The sequence below is a fragment of the Pseudorasbora parva genome, chromosome 13 (genome assembly GCF_024679245.1).
Source record: "Pseudorasbora parva isolate DD20220531a chromosome 13, ASM2467924v1, whole genome shotgun sequence".
Taxonomy (NCBI): domain Eukaryota; kingdom Metazoa; phylum Chordata; class Actinopteri; order Cypriniformes; family Gobionidae; genus Pseudorasbora; species Pseudorasbora parva.
Window position 1 is genome coordinate 28,088,651 of NC_090184.1, and position 8,723 is coordinate 28,097,373.

An 8,723-nucleotide genomic window follows, 5' to 3' on the forward strand; every position below is an offset into this window, starting at 1 on the left:
CTTTTCGCGTTTTTACACTCGATGGCACTGTGTCGAATGTGAAGAGGAGGATTGCTTGAGGCTGCTATATGATGATGGAGGATCACTCTTAAGCCCCTTTCACACTGCACGTCGGACCCGCAATATTCCCGGAATGTGGCATTTCTAAGATGGAAAGAGCTCATGAGGAGCAACGATTTAAAAAAGAACGCCGACGTTGCCTGCTTTCTTCTCGACAGGTAATATTAATTCAGCCTATTTGTGTATATTGGAAGTTTTATTGTTGCTTGGCTAATTATATCATGGTGTGCTGTGCATAACACTAGAACGACATCTAGGATAGTTTTCCTCGTGTCAATGATAAAAAAGTATTGTTTACCTTATAACATAAATCCGTGTTCTATGACGGATAACATGAGATTAATATTTTAATTGCATTATAATTTGTTTGCCTTACGCTAGTGGTGTCGTACAATATACAGAATAACGATAGCACTGATTAAAGTTACTTTACTAAGATTAGCTTGCATTCGTCTGGGAACCTGATAGCTGATGTTAGCAATGAAATGGTAAAAAATAACGAAAACTTAAAACTATTATTCATTTTACATAGATTAATTTGATCATAGATAATTTGGCAAATTAAATAACTGCAAATTATAATAGTTTTCAAAAGTAACCTCATCACTTGAAGCAACACTTACCGAAGAGGTCGAACTGGAAGCCATGACTAAATCGGCCACCGTAGGAGTTGAAACGAAATCGAAATTGAGAGGAACAGAAACGTCTCGGTTACGTATGTAACCCTAGTTCCCTGAGGGAACGAGACGCTGCGTCGAAACGCTGTGAGAACGCCTCTGCGTTAATGCGTCGTGAAGCGCCTGTAGAACCATTCCATCGGAAAAAAGATCGATCGTCGCCGACGTGATGACGTCGCCGACGTGATGACGTCATCAACCGGAGACTATAAAAGGTCCGCGAACACAAACAGGAACTAGCTTCTGATAAAGCCTGAAGTAAGTGATCACGGACACGCCGGGAGTATGGCAGAGCGACGCAGCGTCTCGTTCCCTCAGGGAACTAGGGTTACATACGTAACCGAGACGTTCCCTTTCGGGGAACTCGAGCTGCGTCGAAACGCTGTGAGAACGCTTATACCCACATCGCCATAGGACCAAGTGTCTCGTATGTGTGAAGCCGAAGCGCACACGGTTACGAGAGTACCTGTGCCCCAACTGTAGATGCCAGGTCTAGTTCATAGAACCTGACGAAAGTTAAAGGAGACGACCATCCGGCCGCGTTTACAAATATCGTGGAGGGACGCCCCCGACAAAAGTGCTTAAGAAGCAGCCATACCCCTGGTTGAATGCGTCCGGACAGCCAGTGGAGACTGCTGCCCGGCCGCCTCATAAGCAAGTGAGATGGCCTCGACCACTCACTTGCTCATCCTCTGCTTAGATACTGGGGCCCCTTCTTAGGGGGCCCGAAACAGACAAACAGCTGATCAGTTTTCCTCCACAGCTTTTTGGCAGCTCTGTGGACATAGTATCTAGTGCTCTAACAGGGCACAGCAGATTAATCTTCCTGGTCTGACGTCGTGAAAGGAGGAGGACAGAATGCTTAAAGAGTAATGGGGCCCCGTGGGCTCGAGGAACCTTGGGGACATAACCCGGCCTGGGATGAGAAAACCCCGGCACAAACTCTAGACATGAGTGCATAACAGGCCTCAACCTTAAAGTGCCACGGAGGAAACGTGTAATCAGAGGGTGTCTTCCCAAGACACTCCACCCAAAGGGACGTGGACGGCACCCAAGGCCGCCACGTACGCCTCTATTGTGGAGGGGGTCAACCCTGCCGAGAACCTTGCCTGCCGAAACTCCAGCACTGTACCAACCGGGCAGTTAACTGGGTCCCACTGGCGTTCTCTGCACCATGCTGAGAAAAGTTTCCCTTTCAGAGCGTACAGTTTCCTCGTGGACGGAGCTCTGGAGTGAAGGATGGTCTCTACGACCTCGGCCGAGAGACCTTCCTCTATGAGCCTAGCCCCCTCAGAGGCCAGGCCCACAGTTACCACATCTCTGGGCGTGGGTGCAGGAATCTCCCGCCCGCCTGAGAGAGTAGCTCCCTCCTGGTCGGAATCTCCATCGGAGAGCCTTCCAGAAAAGATATCAGGTCCGAAAACCATACTCGGGTCGGCCAGTACGGAGCCACTAGGAGTACCTGGGCCCCGTCCCGGCGTACCCTCTCCAGAACTCCTGGAAGCAAGACAATCGGGGGGAAGGCGTACAGAGGTAGCCTCGGCCACCCCTGTACCATGGCATCCAACCCCAGGGGCTGGATGGGTCAGAGAAACCACTGCGGGCAGTGCAGAACTCTCCGCCGAAGCAAATAGCTCCCATATACCTTCCATAGGAGCTCCACCACTTCTGGGTGGAGTCTCCATTCCCCGGGCCTCGGCCCCTGCCTCGACAGGCTGTCTGCTTCCTGATTCAGGACCCCCGGGATATATACTGCTCTGACTGACAGCAATTTCCCTTGGGCCCACAGGAGGATCCGATGTGCCAATTGTCCACCGGACGGGACCTCAGACCCCCCTGGTGATTTATATAGACGACCACCGATGTGTTGTCTGCACATGGTGGCCCCTTGAGGTCGGGCAGGAACTGTTTCAATGCAAGAAACACTGCGAGCATCTCTAGCCGATTTACGTGCCAGTGCCGCTGATGTTCCTGCCATAGACCCTGGGATGAGCGACCACTCATGGTCGCCCCCCCAGCCCGTGAGAGAGGCATCTGTCGTTAGCGTTACGCGACGAACATGAGCCCCCAACACGGGACCCTGAGCGGGTTTTTCCACATGACCAGAGCACGTAGGCATCGCCGCGTGACTTTGATCGTGCGGAGCGGATTTCCCCTCGGGGAGAACCCTTTTGTTTTGAGCCACCACTGCAGTGGCCTCATGTACAGTAGGCCAAAAGATATCACGTTGGACGCTGCTGCCATGAGACCTAACAGTTTCTGGAACCGTTTCACAGTGACGGCTCGGCCTAGCTTCTGTTCTTTGGCGGCTGCCAGGATCGATGCTATGCGTGTTGGCGATAATTGCGCCCGCATAATTACCGAGTCCCAGTTCACACCTAGAAAAGTGGTTCTCTGAGCCGGAGAAAGCACACTCTTCTTGGCGTTCAGCCTCCACCCCAGCTTCGACATATGGGCGAGAACAGCATCTCGATGCTGAACCGCCATCTGCTCTGTATTCGCTAGAATCAGCCAGTCGTCGATATAGTTCAGTATGCGGATGCCCTGTAGACGCAGCGGCGCCAGAGCTGCATCCACACACTTGGTGAACGTGCGGGGTGACAGTGCTAGACCGAAGGGAAGTACACGATATTGGTATGCCTCTCCCCCGAAGGCAAACCTCAGGAACTTCCTGTGATGTGGAAGGATGGAGAGATGAAAATACGCATCTTTGAGGTCTATGGTAACAAACCATTCCTCCGATTTGACCTGCGCTACAATCTGTCTGAGTGTAAGCATCTTGAATTTGAGCTTGGCCACCGAGCGATTCAATAGCCGCAGATCTAATATCGGGCGTAAGCCCCCATCCTTCTTCGGCACGATGAAGTAACGGCTATAAAAGCCAGACTCCCTGCTGGGAGGGGGAACCCTCACTATAGCCCCTTTTTGCAGGAGTGTCTCTACTTCCTGTGCCATTACCAGAGCCTGCTCCGGGCCCACCTCTGTAGGTAGGACACCGCAGAAAGGAGGTGGCCGACTTCTGAACTGAATGGCGTACCCCTTTTCTATTATCTGCAGGACCCACTGAGATATATTCGATAGACGTTTCCACTCGTCTAGAAAATCTACTAAGGGAACCAGCCTCTCGAGGCTGGCCTCTGGTGTATTTTGAGCAACAAGCACAGTGCCCTGAAGCGGCGGACCGGCAGGGAACGACTGACTTGACTGCTCGGGAGCCCCCCGAAGGGGGAGCGGACCACCCTCGAGTGGCCCGCGGGGACCGTCTGCGCCCCGGCATTGCGGCGGGGTTGGCAGCGCGGCCCCCAGAGGGCGCTGCAGGACAACGGGTACCGTAGGCAGAGGTAAACACCGTTTCCCTTCGGAGGGGACTACCCTCAGCGTCCTTTTGTTTCCCCTGCCCTCCGAGGAGGGGGCGGACCACCCCCAGGTGGCCCGCGGAGACCCTCTGCGCCCCGACATTGCGGCGGGGTTGGCAGCGCGGCCCCTTGAGGGTACCGAAGGAAGACGGGTACCGTATGCTGAGGTAAGCACCGTCTTCCCACGGAGGGGAAACTAAGGGAACCAGCCTCTCGAGGCTGGCCTCTGGTGTAATTCGAGCAGCGAGTGCAGTGCCCTGAAACGGCGAACCGGCAGGGAACACCTGACCTGACTGCTCGCATGCCCTCCGAGGAGGGGGCGGACCACCCTCAGGTGGCCCGCGGAGACCCTCTGCGCCCTGACATTGCGGCGGGGTTAGCAGCGCGGCCCCCTGTGGGCACCGAAGGAAGACGGGTACCGTGTGCTGAGGTAAGCACCGATTTCCTTCGGAGGGGAAATGCCAGGGACGATGCAGCTGAAGGCGAGAGATAGCTCGCAAGCGTCTCTTCGATCTTCGGCATCGCCCCATAACCATAGTGTCTCAGCCCAAATATATTACTATATGCAGATGTATGTGGGCTGAACACTCTATATGATACCGCTTGTTTCCTCCATGACCTAGACACCTCGGTGTGCAGGTCAGGGAAGAATGGCAGGACGTTGATGCTTTGCACGAGAGGGCAGGAATCGCTCATCTAATTTCGTTCTCTCTGATTTCGATGGGATTCAGATATTTCAGCCAGCCAGTCATTTCTTATTTTTATATTTAACCTGGCCACAGCTCTCGTGAGAACCTCAACTCACTAGCGGGTGACTGAAGTGGCGAGTCTTCAGTCGCGATGCTCTCAACGTCCACCTCCTCAGAGCTGGATAGTTGGAGCACCGGTGCCCCGCCCAGGGAGGAAGAGACCGCAGAGCGGGCTTCCAAACCCCGAGACGAGACACTGGACGATACAGGTGAGGGCTGAGATAAGGCTGGGCCCGTCTCAAACCCCTCTGTAAAGTCCACTTTTTTTTTTTTTTTTACTCGCATGGGACTGAAGTGGCGAATCTTCAGTCGCGATGCTCTCAACGTCCACCTCCTCGGAGCTGGATAGTTGGAGCACCGGCGGCTCTCTCGGGAGGGAAGAAACCGCAATGCGTGCTTCCAAGCCCCGAGAAGAACCGCTGGATGGAGCAGGTGAGGGCAGAGATAAGGCAGTGCCCGTCTCAAACCCCTCTGCAACATCCCATTGTGAACCCCACGACTGCAGCCTCCGCTCTGCCTCGGCAGCAGCGGGACCAGAGCCGCGGGGAACACGAGCCGAGGCACCCTCCTCGAAGAGTGCCCGGCGGGAGCGCAGCGTTCTCAGAGGCATACGCTCACAGTGCTCGCAAGCAGCCCCCTCGAGGGCTGCCTGGGCATGCTGCGCTCCCAAGCATGCAACACAGAGAAGATGTGTGTCCCTGCCCGAGATGTAGCGTGGGCAGGGAGGAACACACTTTCTGAAATTGCTGCTTTCACTCGCCATTTCTATCTATTTTATTTTCTCTTTTTTCTGTTAATATATGAAATATTTAACAAAAGGGTGGAAAATCTCTGATAATAGACAGACAAAAACACCAAATAGACAGACAGGTTCACACAGATCGCTTACTGAAGGCACAGAAGCAAGTTCCTGTTTGTGTTCGCGGACCTTTTATAGTCTCCGGTTGATGACGTCATCACGTCGGCGACGTCATCACGTCGGCGACGATCGATCTTTTTTCCGATGGAATGGTTCTACAGGCGCTTCACGACGCATTAACGCAGAGGCGTTCTCACAGCGTTTCGACGCAGCTCGAGTTCCCCGAAAGGGAACTATTATTCACTGGATGGTCATATACCTTTTTCACCACTAGATGGGGGAAAATATCACACAGTAGCTTTAAGAAAATAAGGGACATAATAAGGGACACTCAAAATATGTGTACTGTACCACACAGTGTAGTTATTTCAGTGTCTGCAGTTAAGTGTGTGTATAAAGGCTCTCAGACAAACACATTTGAGTCATTCTGTGTCAAAATCGGCCAAATTTCTGAAAATTTCCCAGATTTTGTTAATTTGTTTCTGATGAAAGACAGTCATAAATTAAGAAAAAAAGATAAAATATTTCATGTGATGGATGTATATTTACTGAGTAATTCAATATTTTGTAGTGGGGGTCAGAATGACAATTTTCACAGGGGTGTAAAAATGACTTTAGAAAGATGGCATCAATGTTATTTTCACACAGAGATTGGTTGGTCTATTAGTGAAATCTGTTGACTTCAGAAATCTTTGTTGAATTATGACACGTTTGGCCATTAACTTTTATCATTATATTTAAACTGCAACCACGAGGAGAGTCTCTGCATTAAAGACCCACAAATGGCAGATCAACGTGCGGCTACATTTCTCTCCGATACGGTAGGAGATTAAACTGAATGTGGAGGATTTTAACTGTGGGGAATCTGACGATGATTGACAGGACAGTTAAACGGTGATGAAGGGATGCACGTAACTAAGCGACAGAGTACGTCAGAATCCGAAGTAGTAGCCTATGTCCCGAAGCTTGCATACTTTTCTGCTACACACTCAAAAGTATATACTTTTTCTTCACAAAAAGAGTAGCCTACATACTTTTAGGACGTATATAAGTAGGCGAATTGGGACGCAGCAATACAAAATCTGCAGTGGTGAGGTGTCCCCTAGCCAGTCAAGCCAGACCCACATCAAGATGTCTGATGATGTTTGAGACACTCGCGGCAAATTAGATTTGCTGCCGCTAGGGTGCGTCTAGGTTTCTAGGCTAGGGGTCCCCAGAAAAGGTGGGAACCACTAAACTAGAAAATCACAGGAAGGTGTGCTTGATCTATGTTTGATCAGAGTTGGAGCTAAAAATCTGCACGACAGTGGCCCTCCAGGACCGAGTTTGGACCCCTGGCTAGTTTACGGTGAGATAAGCAGTTCATTGAACGAACTAAGACTGCCATCTGCTGGCTGAACAGGGTTATCACAACTGAAAAGATTCCGAAAAAAATGTGGGTTTACATTCCCAAAGCATTGATAAAATTACACATAAGCCTATAAATAAGGGTATATATGCAAGGGTATATATTAAATACAGTATTAACCCTCTCAGTTTAATTGAAACACAAACAAGCAAACTTTGTAGTTTGTTTGCTCCCAGCTAAATGGCGCCCACTCACAGCACACATGGTTTCATGAAAGGGCAAAAGTAGCCTGAATAGAAATGGCACTAAAATGCCAGTGGTTGGTGTGGTTGATGAGATGCACATAAACCCCGTATAATTTAGTGAACTGTTAGCTTGAGAGCATGGTGAAATGAGCATGTTACACCCATAGGGGTCACTTAATCCCCCGCAAAAAACAGAAGGGATCAGGAAACGGTTCTGTAAAATAGTCTTGAGGCAGGCACCCCATTATAAAAGCACACAGGAAAAGACAGGCTTCAAAACCTCTAACATGGTATATGAGGGAACTCAACTGACAGAGTTATAAGGAAAGTCAAGAAAAATCACTCCATATCCTGTCTTGTCCGTTAGGTGCTTTGCCGTTAAGTGTCATGAAAAAAGCCAAGCTAAACTACACTGGCATCTGTTAGCTCTATTTTTCAATTATGTCTCTTCTCAGACCTTGACTGAGAGCGATACAATTGGTGAAATCACACTAGAGCTATACAGTGTGTTGTGCTCAATCCAACACACAGAGAAGTTGTGCTTCTGTAAGTTACATTTTGTCTGTACACTAGGTTTCAGTGGGGAGAATGAAAGTAAGACCAGCTTTTTCAAACCCCTGAATTCACACACACACACACACACAGTCTGAGATCTTGAGCACTCTGGAGAAGGTTTTCGTCCAGGATATCCCTGTACATGGCCGCATTCGTCATTCCCTCGATTGCAATTAATTGTCCTGTCCGTGCAGATGAAGAACACCCCCACAGCATGATGCTGCCACCACCATGCTTCACTGTTGGGACTGTATTGGACAAGTAATATTTTTCTCCACACACAAACCACTTAGAATTAAGGTCAAAAAGTTCTCTCTTGGTCTCATCAGACCAGAGAATCTTATTTCTCACCATCTTGGAGTCATTCAGATGTTCTTGCACTGAGGAGAGGCTTCCGTCAGCCCACTCTGCCGTAAAACTCGAACTGGTGGAGGACTAGAGTGATGGTTGACTTTCTAAAACTATCTTCCATCTCCCTACTGTATCTCTGAAACTCAGCCACAGTGATCTTTGGGTTCTTCTTTACCTCTCTCACCAAGGCTCTTCTTCCCCAATAACTCAGTTTGGCCAGACGGCCAGCTCTAGGAAGGGTTCTGGTCATCCCAAACATCTTCCATTTAAGGATTATAGAGGCCACTGTGCTCTTTTTTTTTTTTTTTTTTTTTTTACTTTAGCCAGATTTCAGCAGTTCCTTTGACCTCATGTTCTCATTTGCTCTGACATGCACTGTGAGCTGTAAGGTCTTATATAGACAGGTGTGTGGCTATCCTAATCAAGTCCAATCAGTATAATCAAACACAGCTGGACTCAAATGAAGGAGTAGAACCATCTCAAGTATGATCAGAAGAAATGATCATATAGATAGCACCTGTGT